Raw genomic sequence first — 12,400 nt, forward strand, 5'->3', positions numbered from 1 at the left:
ATTGTGCTCAGCAAGGTATCAAACAAGAATTCTCATCCCCCATAACTCCTCAACAAAATGGAGTAGTTGAACGAAAAAATCGAGTCATACAAGAAATGGCTAGAGTTATGATACATGCGAAGGATTTGGCACAACATTTTTGGGGAGAATCAGTCCATACGGCATGTCATATTGTTAATCGAGTTTTTCTCAGACCAACAACTACCAAGACACCATATGAGCTATGGCGAGGCAAGAAACGCACTGTCAAATATTTTCGGGTGTTCAGAAGTACATGTTACATTCTTCATGATAGGGAGAACTTGGGGAAGTTTGATGCAAAGAGTGACGAAGGAATTTTTCTTGGATATTCAAATACAAGTCGAGCTAGTCGTGTGTATAACAAAAGGACCAAGTCAGTAATGGAATCAGTAAATGTTGTCATCGATGATGAAACTACCAAGGAGCATTTTGCAGAAGAAGAACCTCAGGTTGAGGGGGAGCAAGTTGATATGTCTGATAAAACTCATGAACATCCTAGTCCGAATGTTTCAGCAGTCCGTACATCAATACTTTCAGATACAGAAGGCATGACTCCTTCACCAGTTCCACACTTGGTCTCTCATGCACCATCCTCTAGAGTCTAACTTAATCATCCTAGCGAAAATTTGCTGGGAAATGTTAATGAAGGGTTACGACTGCGAAACAGGGTGGTAAATCAAGTCACTTATTCTTGTTATCTCTCTGAGATTGAGCCAAAGAAGGTTAATGTGGCATTAGAAGATGAGAGTTGGGTTGCGGCTATGCATGATGAACTCAATCAGTTTGTTCGGAATGATGTTTGGAATTTGGTTCCAAAACCAAAAGATCAGAATATCATTGGCACTAAATGGATCTTCAAGAATAAATCTGACGAGCATGGTATAGTGGTAAGAAACAAAGCTCGATTGGTTGCTCAAGGATACACTCAAGTTGAAGGAGTGGATTTTGATGAGTTGTTCGCACCGGTAGCTAGATTGGAATATATCAGAATTTTGTTGAGCATCTCATGTCATCTCCAGATCAAATTGTATCAGATGGACGTCAAGACTGCTTTTCTCAATGGCATTCTTCAAGAAGAAGTATATGTAGCTCAGCCACAAGGGTTTCAAGATCCAATTTATCCAGATCATGTTTACAAGCTGAAAAAAGGCACTTTATGGATTGAAACAAGCTCCGAGAGCTTGGTATGAATGTCTGACAACATATCTTCTTGAACATGGGTTCATCCGAGGACAGGCTGACCGTACATTGTTCATTCGTAGGAAAGGCAGTGAACTACTCATTGTCCAAATTTATGTAGATGACATTATCTTTGGCTCTACGGTCGACTCACAGGCTTATCAATTTTCTATAGAAATGAAGCAAGAGTTCGAAATGAGTATGATTGGTGAATTGACCTATTTTCTAGGTTTTCAAGTTCAACAATCCAACAAAGGTATCTTTGTGTCTCAACCAAAGTATGCAAAAGATCTTGTGAAGAAATTCGGGTTGGATGGAAAAAGTCATGCTCGCACACCCATGAGTACGAGTATTAAGCTGTGTGCAGATGTGGCTGGGAAATCCGTTGACCAAACCTTATACAGAAGCATGATAGGCTGTCTACTTTACCTTACAGCTAGTCGACCAGATATATCTTTCAGTGTAGGTGTATGTGCTCGATTCCAAGCTAATCCAAAGGAATCTCATCTAACAGCAGTTAAACGAATCCTCAGGTATGTCAATGGCACTATCAATTTTGGGATTTATTTTTCTACTAACACAAATCTTGAACTTGCAGGATATTCTGATGCTAACTGGGCTGGTAATGCTGATGATCGAAAAAGTACATCAGGCGAATGTTTTTATGTGGGAACAAATTTGGTCGCCTGGATGAGTAAGAAACAAAACTCCATCTCTCTTTCTACTGCTGAGGCCGAATATATAGCTGCTGGGAGCTGCTGCACACAGCTCATCTAGATGAAGCAACTTCTTGCGGACTATGGATTTGCTAAAGGAAAAATGATTGTCCACTGTGACAATACTAGTGCCATCAACATCTCAAAGAATCCGGTTCAACATTCACGCACGAAACACATGGACATTCATCATCATTTCATCCGTGACTTGGTAGAGACCCAAGTGGTATCTCTTGAATTTATGCTTACTGAACACCAATTAGCTGACCTGTTTACAAAACCCCTAGATGGATCTAGGTTTGAGTATCTCAGGAATGCAATTGGTGTATGCGATCTCTCATGATTGTATACATAGAACATGCTTAGAAATTGAACATATTGATATTTGTCTATAGCAGTTCTAGGGCATTTTTGTTTGTTTTGGTTTGCTTTGTCTTTATTTTCTTTGATTCTTTTATTTTTGGGATTGTTTTTATTTGTTGGATAGTCAGTTTCTCATGTCTTGTGCTCAAATGAATATTTTACATATAAGTGGGGTCAATATTTCTCCAATTTACATCTCAAGCTCCATATGTTTATGATATACCTTGTTCTTCTGAAAACTGTTAAAGGACTAAAAAGTCAGTTTTTCTCATGTTCGAAGTTGTGCACTATTTGCCATCATTAGGTTTAGATTTTTTTTGTGTGTTTTGGGAATTTGGATCAAACATTTTTTTTGGAAGATAGGTAGTGTCAGTTCTATCCACTTGACCAACTCGTTAGTTGAACCTAGCTTCTAAAAATTCCAACATTTTCTTCCATAAAAAAAAAAAAAAAGGAGGGCATAAAATAAGCTCAGATGACTTAGTTTTGCTTCTATATGTCCCTAAAGAAAGAATCAGTGATCAAATCATTGCGGAAATAGATGATTACTAAAGGACATGGTAAAAGCGAATGATTAGTCTCTGGGGGAGTGTATCGGATGAGTGAATCTAGGTCCTAACATTATAAGGTTTTACTGTGGCTTGAATGAGACTGTTTGGCTTTCATTTACAAAATGTCTGCCTAGATTTACCTTTCACTAATGAAATCTTATTTAATGGGAGTTTTCACACACTACACCCTCACATGAGATTTCTGATTATTGCCTACTTGACTGAATTCCCAGAACAAGGTTGTGTCTTGCATATAGTACATTTATGGTGTAAGTGTAATTTGTTGATCACTCCGGATTGTTAAGATATTCATAAGGACACACATGGTTTATTGGATATCTAAACAAGTTCTGTTTGTTTTTCCTTTTCTTTTTTCTTTTTTTGATGAATTTATTTTTTTTGGCTTTTATTTTTTTGGGATGCGGACCGGACACGGTACTTACCTATCCGGACACGGCCATTGCATTGTTTTCAAAACCCTTATTTTTTTCTCCATTTCATATTTCTCTCTCTCTCGGCCGAATCACTTCTTCCTAAAAATTTTTTTCCTTGTTTCATTTTTTTCTCTCTTTTTATCTCTGATTTCTTTGCTTTACAGTCCCATATTCACATTCCATCATCGCTGTTGGGGATAAAATCCACTATGGGCCCCACTATCTCTCAACAACCCTTAATTATCTCATAAGGTCCTATGTCATCTCAACTACCTCACATTATCTCCCCACTATTTCAAATGATTCTTCAATCATCTGAAGGGAGAAGATCAAGGAAGCAGTTTCAGAGATAAAACCCTATAAAAGAGAACTCAAGACATAGGTAAAAGGGATCGGTCATTATTTCTTAATACATTGCTAGCTCAGGCTATATTTTGACCCCATATACGACTGGCAACTTAAGCATCGGAGGGTCTACGGGGCCTTCCCTGTAGACCCCTTTGACGCCCTTATTATTTTGTAGGAGCCCGAAGGTCACTGGTTAGAGACACCTCGAAGAACGTGAAGATCACACCAAACGAAAACTGTTAACAGTTTGGCGCCGTCTGTGGGAACTATGACGTTCTTACAAAATCAAAATCCATTATGATGGTGATCATGCGTTCAGGCGATACATCAACCAACCGGAACTAGATCTGCACAGATCTATACTCATGGATCCCATATCCAATCCATGGCGATCTGCGTGTACATATACCAAATCGTGTTTGCTGTCGCCAGATTTACATTTATCTGACGGGTCTGCACAGATCTACAATCATAAATCTTAGATCCACTATGTTCCGATCTCCATACACCAAATCGGTGTTTTCTTTCGTCGGATTCGCAAAAATAATTCTCCTACGTACGGATCTTATGCACGAGGTAGGCAAAAGGCGACAAATTTGCACTCACCGACGCTGAATCAGATCCACCGCCTCAGTCAACTACACTAGATAAGTTGTTCTTTTTTCTACTCATATTTGTCATAAACGTATAAGTATATACTAATCTGACATAGAGTTATTTAAATAATGTTGTGTCTTGGTTTTGATGAAGGTGACTTTTCTTTAAAAGAAGCAAATATTATGTTGCTTCCTCATATGCTGTTACGTAGGCACTTTTAAAGGGAATCTGAAAAACATGTGAGCCTATGCTTATCTAGGACCACGTGCTACCTAGCTTTTCTACTTTCTTTGTTAAAGGCAAGCGTGGTATAAAGTTTCTAATATTCAACATTTAGTGATTTAAATGGATGCTAAATTTTATGAGTATCGTTAAACGCATAAGTTGCTTCAACAATCCCTCGAAACACAAGATTTATAAACAAAAAGAATGTGATTTCTCTGTTTATTTCCTCTTCACTTTTAATTTTACATGAAAGAGGTGGAAGAAGTATGAAGGGAGGAAAGGAAGCAATCATTCCTTAAGAGACCCTCAAAGGCAATTTCATAATTATTTGTGGACTAAGCCAAGTCAAAGAAAGAGTGGCGTGGCTGTGGGCAAAACAAATCCATGCAAGGAGACGATTGTCACTATAGCTGTCAAAAAGCAGAGAAAATATCTCTATCATGTCCTTAAAAAAAAATAAAGGTGCTTTCATTGAGAGGCAAGAAGGCACGGGCTCCTAGGCGGAATTGGTGTACTTCGGAAAGATAAGTCCATTTCCTTAAATATGGATTATTTTACTAATATTTTCATGAATTGATAAAAAGGATAAACAATTGTGGCAAAACTTACTGTGATGCCTTTTTGTAAATTTTTTTTTAAAAAACATGATGGCTGTCAGACTTATGTGCCCTTTTAATCACAAGCTCAAATATTACTATTATGCCATTATTGTCATCTCCAAGCTTAGGGAAAAGGTTTCTGAAAAAACCATGCAGTTCCTCGCCGACGACACTAACCCTCGCATCAAGGTCGCCAGAACTCGCCCTTCAGGCTCGCCGCCGTTCATGGACTCCAGCTCAAAGTCGTCGGACCCCTCCTCAGAAACGGAAGTGAAGAGGATGAGCAAGCCCTCCGGCGCCAGCAGACATGCCGACGAACTCCCTCCAAATTCTCGTCCTCGCCTCATCGGTGAACCAGCATCCCGGTGAACTCCCTCTAGATTCCCGGCCTAGCCTCGTCGGTGAGCCATCACCCAGCAAGCTCCTTCTAGAGGCCTCGCTAGCTCTGAACTTGCCTCGTCGCTGCTAGTGACCGAGCCGTACTTGGACTAGGGGTCACTGAGCCCTCCTCGGACGCACAGGCTCTTTCCGGCAGACTTGCCGCTTCGACGATCGCCAGCCCACGAGCCCAGGCCTCTGCCCTCTCCGCAACAAACCATGTTGTCTACCATGCCAGTCGCCAGGTTTGCAGAGAGCCGAGACCTGAGGCTGAAGAGAGCCGAGACCTGAGGCTGAAGAAACCCGAGGCCTAAGTCAGCAGAAAGCTGAGACCTAAGTCTGCAGAGAGCCGAGACTTGAGACTGAAAAGAGTTGAGACCTGAGGCTGAAGAGACCCGAGGCCTAAGTCTGCAGAGAGCCGAGACCTGAGGCTGAAGAAACCCGAGGCCTAAGTCAGCAAAAAGCCGAGACCTAAGTCTGTAGAGAGCCGAGACTTGAGGCTGAAGAGAGCTGAGACCTGAGGCTGAAGAGACCCGAGGCCTAAGTCTGCAGAGAGCCGAGACCTGAGGCTGAAGAGACCCGAGGCCTAAGTTAGCAGAAAGCCGAGACCTAATTCTGCAGAGAGGCGAGACTTGAGGCTGAAAAATCCCGAGACCTGAGGCTGAAGAGACCCGAGGCCTAAGTCTGCAGAGAGCCGAGACCTGAGGCTGAAGAGACCCGAGGCCTAAGTCAGCAGAAAGCTGAGACCTAAGTCTGTAGAGAGTCGAGACTTGAGGCTGAAGAGAGCCGTGACTTGAGGCTGAAGAGACCCGAGGCCTAAGTCTGCAGATAGCTGAGACCTGAGGCTGAAGAGACTCGAGGCCTAAGTCAGTAGAAAGCCGAGACCTAAGTCTGCAGAGAGCCGAGACTTGAGGCTGAAGGGACCCGAGACCCGAGTCTGTAGAAAACCAAGACCCGAGTCTGTTGAGAGCTGAGACCCGAGGCCCAAACTGCAAAAAGGCGAGACCTACGCCTACTGAAAGCCGGGACCCGAGTCCACCGAGTTACCAGGTGTGCCGAGCCACAAAGCTTCTAAGCTTTGTCGAGACTGCAAAGCCTGCCTCGGACGGTCTGAAGATGATGACATTCTTATGTCGCAAAGAGAAAATGGATGTGGCTATTGATGAAGCTGTCTCATGGGTGATGTCCATGGTTCAGTCTCCAGAGGCTCGTTAGCAATACCATCATCTGCTTGAAAGATACTGCCAAGCTAAATTAATGAGAGTAAGTTAGAATCAGCATTACTGCATGACGTGATGCACCTAACCAACTCCCCTCAAGCTTGTCGATCCACGCGAATGGCCGCTGACTCACCTTGAGATGAGTGGTGAAACGGTCCTAAATTAAGTTTACGGGCTCAAGCAAATGGGCTTGCAATGTTATTTCGAGGGGTTGCGATCTCCCGCTGCGAGTCCTAAAACTGAGGCAGCGAGCAAGATCAGACATTTCACAGTGGCCAACCCCTCAGTCTACGCCGATCGCCACTTCAGGTTCGCTGGACGCCAAGTCTTGCCAAGTCTGACCTTTGGCAAAACAACCTCGGGTCGCCAACCCAAACTCAGGTTCACCAACACCTCTTCTCGGATTTATAATTATCAATTATATTTTGCTTGGATGCATGCACTGGTTCTCATTTTGTGCAGAAAAAATCCGGGAATAAAATTCCGAGACAAACTCCAAGAAATTTTCCAAAGAAAAATTCCAAGAGTCCAGAAAGTCAAATTCCCGAGGATGGATCATCTTGCAAAATTCCAAGGAAAAATCTTAAGGACAACTCTTAAGGGAAAAATTCCGAGGAAGAATCCCGAGAGTCACAACTCAGGGAAAAATTCCGAGGAAAAATCTTGAGACAACTCTTAAGGGAAAAATTTCGAGGATCTCAAGAGAACTCTTAAGGGAAAAATTCCGAGGAAGAAAACCGAAAGTCACAACTCCGAGGGAACAATTCCGAGTAAAAAATCCCAAGAGCCAACTACTTTGAGAGCACCAAGTCCTTAGCATCAAGGAACCAAAATAAAAATAATTTTCCAGATTTACTAATGCTCAATTCGTTATTTTATTGCTTGGATTCATGCACTTGCTTGGTGTCTTTCTCCTTTTGTGCAGAAAAAACTCAGACCAAAACTCCGACACAAACTCAGAAATTTTTCGAAGAAAAATTCCGAGAGTCCGAGGATGAATTTTCGAGAAGAAATTTCCAAGTCAAAAATCCGAGAAGCAAAAAATCCCAAGGAGCAAATTTCTCGAGGAGAAATATTTTGAGGATCATTCCACCTCTCGAGGCCCGAACATCACTCTACCTCCCGAGGAAGCCTCGGCCCGCCAGATAAGTCTCTGTGAGCTTATTTTATTGAGTGCATAGGTTACACGTGTAAATTTTTTTTTATTTTTTTTATTTTTTTTAAAAAAAAAGCATATCTCTTTATGCATAATTTGCCTTTTTGCAAGCTTTGTTTAAAAGCAAAAGCTCATTGACCTCATCAGATTGATGACTACAGGATTCATAAAAAGAAAATACCTTTTGCATTTAAAACCAAAAACAATGTCTTTTTACATCAATGGCCATAAATAAGTATAGTTATATTTATAATTGTTAAATGCTTTTGTAATTTACTAGAATCAAAGCACAATTTACAATTCTAAATACATATGCTCGTGGCTCTTGATGAAAAGACAATAATACAAGAATGTCTCTGTTGAAGATGTGTTTTAATGTATTAAAATAAATGCATGCCTGATTAGAATAATACTGAATTTTGGTCTAGATGAAAGCCAATGGCAATTCAAAAATCATTGGGTGTCTAATATGTCCTTTTGTGAGAGGCATTCTCCTCTCGTGAGAACAACTTTGTCATATTTTAGCTTTAATAGCATTCTACACCCATAGTTCTAATTTCCTAGGATTATGGTTGGTTGGGCTTGATAATAGTCAATTGTGTTTCATACACCATAAGAAGGCATACTGTGACTCGATTTTAGTGCAACATGCTCTATATTCTTCTTTCAATTTTGTGCAGTGAATAACAGAGAGGAAAAGGTGCACAATGTGGCTTAGAGTAATATAGCACTTCATGCCATCTCAAGATGACACAAACTTGAAATCTGAGCAGTATAAAGCAAATCCGATGCCTCTACTCAAGCCCAATAGAGTATGGCACCCAACCTTCTGAAACAAACTCAACCGAGTAACTAACTCATTTCAAAGAAGCAGATATACTCTCAAGCTTCCATGAACAAGCCCTCCTTAGAGCCACCGGTGCCGACCCCTCTTTGGCACCAACGGCTATCCACACTCGGTGACTTCTTGGATCACCGAGAAGTAAAGAAACACATTTAATAGATACCAATAAACAACATCTGAGATAAGTGGTTGCTTTCCCTTGCATCCTCTCTTATTTGCAAGATATGATTCATTAACACTAGCTATTAAAAGTGTTTCATGATAATTGTGGAATCTTTATACTAACCTTCGTCTCAGTAGATGATGAACTTTTATATTCCATCACTAATTTATAATGCAGTCTAAAAGGACTCGTATGGTTAGTGTTTGTCGTTTTGTGTAGACCCCAAAACAAAACAATGGCTTAATGGTTAAACCCTTCTTGCACAAACCCATGTGGGTTGAAAGCAAAGAATGGCAAGAAGAAGTTGTCCATTTCGGCAGACATACTATCAGCTCAGCCCCAAGCTAACAATCACTCTTCCAAGGCTTGTTATAAAAGCTTGCGTGAAGGCATGCCAAAAGTGGCTGGGCACAAAGATGAGCAAATGTCAGCCAGGAAGTATCGGCTAGAGCAACCCCTATCCACTGAACTTATTACTCAATTTAAGTGTCTCGTCACTGATGCCACTCCTGCCACATAGAATGGGGGGTACGTATTCTATTTTTATACTATATGCATCTTATAACGAAATACATGCAGGAAAAGTGCAATGTATGAGGAGTTTGTTCCCGAGCTGCCATTAAATGGCTGCCGACAAGACGCTCTACCTACTAAAGCCTTGAGCCCCAAGCACACCAAGGAGTTCCATCCCAAGATGAGAAAAAACTGGGCTTCCTAATTGCTCTAAATATTGAGCTCATGAAAAGGTTAAATAGCTAACCTGTCAAGAACTAAATCCTTCAAAGAAGGTGTGTTCGAAAAAGGTTAAATAGCCTCAGAGAAAAATAACGTGTCAAGAACGTAAATCCTTTAAAGAAGGTGTGTTCGAAAAAAGGTTAAACATTTCCTGAGGCCTAGCACTTAGCCAAAAGCACTCTACCAAGCAATCACAGGTAATTCATAAATTACTGTCAAGATTGCTAAGAGTGATGCATAAATAATATCATTGCAAGCAAATGAAAGGACTAGCAGTTTGATCAACCCAAAAAGTCCTATTATTCCAAGTATATAATTACAAAACAGAAGGGCCAGTTTTGGGAACTCCACCAGCTGGCCTAGTCAACCATGGGAATCGGGTGGTAACTGTTGGGGATAAAATCCACTATGGAATCGGGTGGTAACTGTTGGGGATAAAATCCACTATGGGTCCCATTATCTCTCAACAACCCTTAATTATCTCATAAGGTCCTATGTCATCTCAACTACCTCACATTATCTCCCCACTGTTTCAAATGATTCTTCAATCGTCTGAAGGGAGAAGATCAAGGAAGTAGTTACAGAGATAAAACCCTATAAAAGAGAACTCAAGACATAGGTAAAAGGGATCGGTCATTATTTCTTAATACATTGCTAGCTCCGGCTATATTTTGACCCCATATAGGACTGCTAACTTAAGCATCGGAGGGTCTACAGGGCCATTCCCGTAGACCCCTTTGACTCTCTTATTATTTTGTAGGAGCCCGAAGGTCACTGGTTAGAGACGCCTCGAAGAACGTGAAGATCACACCAAACGGAAACTGTTAGATCCAAAAAATGCTTCAACAATCACAGGTATGGTTTCTTTCCTTCTCCTTTTCAATTTTGTTCAAATAAAATTCTCAACTGTGAATGTTTGGGTTTAATATTGCCATTCCGAATTACTTGATTCTTTGATTCCCATTGTGCCTTCTTTCTAGTTCTTATCATTGTTGCAAAATAAATACACTATCATTTAGGAATGGGATTTTCATCTTGACATATGTTTTTCATGCCTATATTTTTTTTCTGCACACCATGTGTTTGCTCAAATGTCTCAAAGACTCTGGCTTGCTTTATTCCAATGTGTTTGATCTTTAGATGTTAGTTGAGAACTGTCTAGGAAAGGTATGTTCAATATTCATGCAAATTTTTTAAATGGGATCATCAATATCTCAATACCTATTACATGTTTGATAAAATGTCTAAATGAAATTGTTTTCATTTATATTTCTTTATCTTCTTGTAATAAGTTTTTTTTTGGTATATTCAACATTTAAAATTTGTTTCTGTTGCATCTATCTCATTTGTGGGATCACATATTTCATATCAAAATTTTGTTTACAATGATGTTTCTCAAGAATAATATGTGCTTGTATTTTTTTTGGGGTGTGAATGCAGAAAATGGTGTATCCAATTTCGGAATCCACACCAAGAAGAAAGCGCACTCGAGAAGAAAAATCAATCCTACAAGACAAAATTCTGACATGAAACATTGTGATTGAGCGTGGAGTGGAGCAAAATGATCTTACAGTTGAACCGTTTCGGTTCATCCATGATATCTTCCATGCTAATCAATGGACCTCGGTGTTCGTTCCTGTTAATGCATACACTCGATTAGTTCGGGAATTCTACTACAACATCGAAGACATTGACTTGGTTGGTCCTTCGTCATTCAAGACCAAGGTCTCCGGGAAAACTCTCAATGTCACTCCTGAGTTGATAAATGAAGTTACTAGGATTCCTTTGACAAATGAGAAGCCGCTTCCATTTTTGGAGACTGAGCCATAACCAACTAAAGCGGAAGTCATAGCGGTTCTTAATCCGAGTCGGGAGCTTGTATGGGACGAAGACAAGAACAAAATTTTGATTGGTTATGTACGGGCTCCAGAGAGGTTGCTAACACGAATTGTGCTGCAGAATATTTGGCCAATCTCTCGAAAGAGTCACGTGACAATCGAACGCGCAATGATGATTTATGGCATAATTATCCGTGTAGAGTTCTTTTTATGCACTCATATGGTGTTGACTATGATTGAGCTCCATGAAGATCACTTGATTGCATTACCTTATGGCGGCCTCATCACAAAGATCTTGCACGCCACTTTGCCCAAAATTGCAGCAAATGAACATGTGGAATCTCCTGAAGGTTATTTTGGCAAAGCAACAGTGATGAAGTCAAATGCTCAACTTAGGCTTCATGCTCCAGCTGACCATGCTCCACCGATCGTTCAAGATTCTCTAGCTGCGTCCTCCTCGGGATCATCAGATATTTCAAGTCAATTAACTAAAATAATTGACTTACTTCAAACTCAAGGCCAAAGCATTGAAGCCATCAACACTCGCCTGACGAATTTGGAGAAAGATGTGAAGTCTATCAAGGAAAGCTTTTGGCAAGAATAATTTTTCCCTCCTTTTTTGGTTTGTTTTTCTTTCTGGCAAGAATAATTTATTTTGTGTTCTCTGGTTTTACTTACTTAAGATTTCATGGGTTGTTGGTTTGTTTGTTTAAAACTCTAGAATTTCATTTTTGTGTATTTCCTTTTGTCCTTCCGAGACAAAAAGGGGGAGTTTATTTCATATGTCATTTTCATGTACAAATTATTTTTTGTCCCCGAATGGCCAAAAGGGGGAGTTTGTTGGGTTATGTTTTGGCTCATTCGGTTTGCTTGTAAAGTTGGTGAAAATGAAGCATCTTAACATGTCCAGAAAACTAATTCTAGAAGGGCCGGTCAGGACCACCAAAAGCTAAGTCCGGACCCAATTTCCAGAACACTCCATTTGAAGGACATGCCCGGACCGTCGGAAGCTGGGTCCGGACGCCATTTCCAG

The sequence above is a fragment of the Corylus avellana genome, chromosome 4 (genome assembly GCF_965113065.1).
Source record: "Corylus avellana chromosome 4, dhCorAvel1.hap1.2, whole genome shotgun sequence".
Lineage (NCBI taxonomy): Eukaryota > Viridiplantae > Streptophyta > Magnoliopsida > Fagales > Betulaceae > Corylus > Corylus avellana.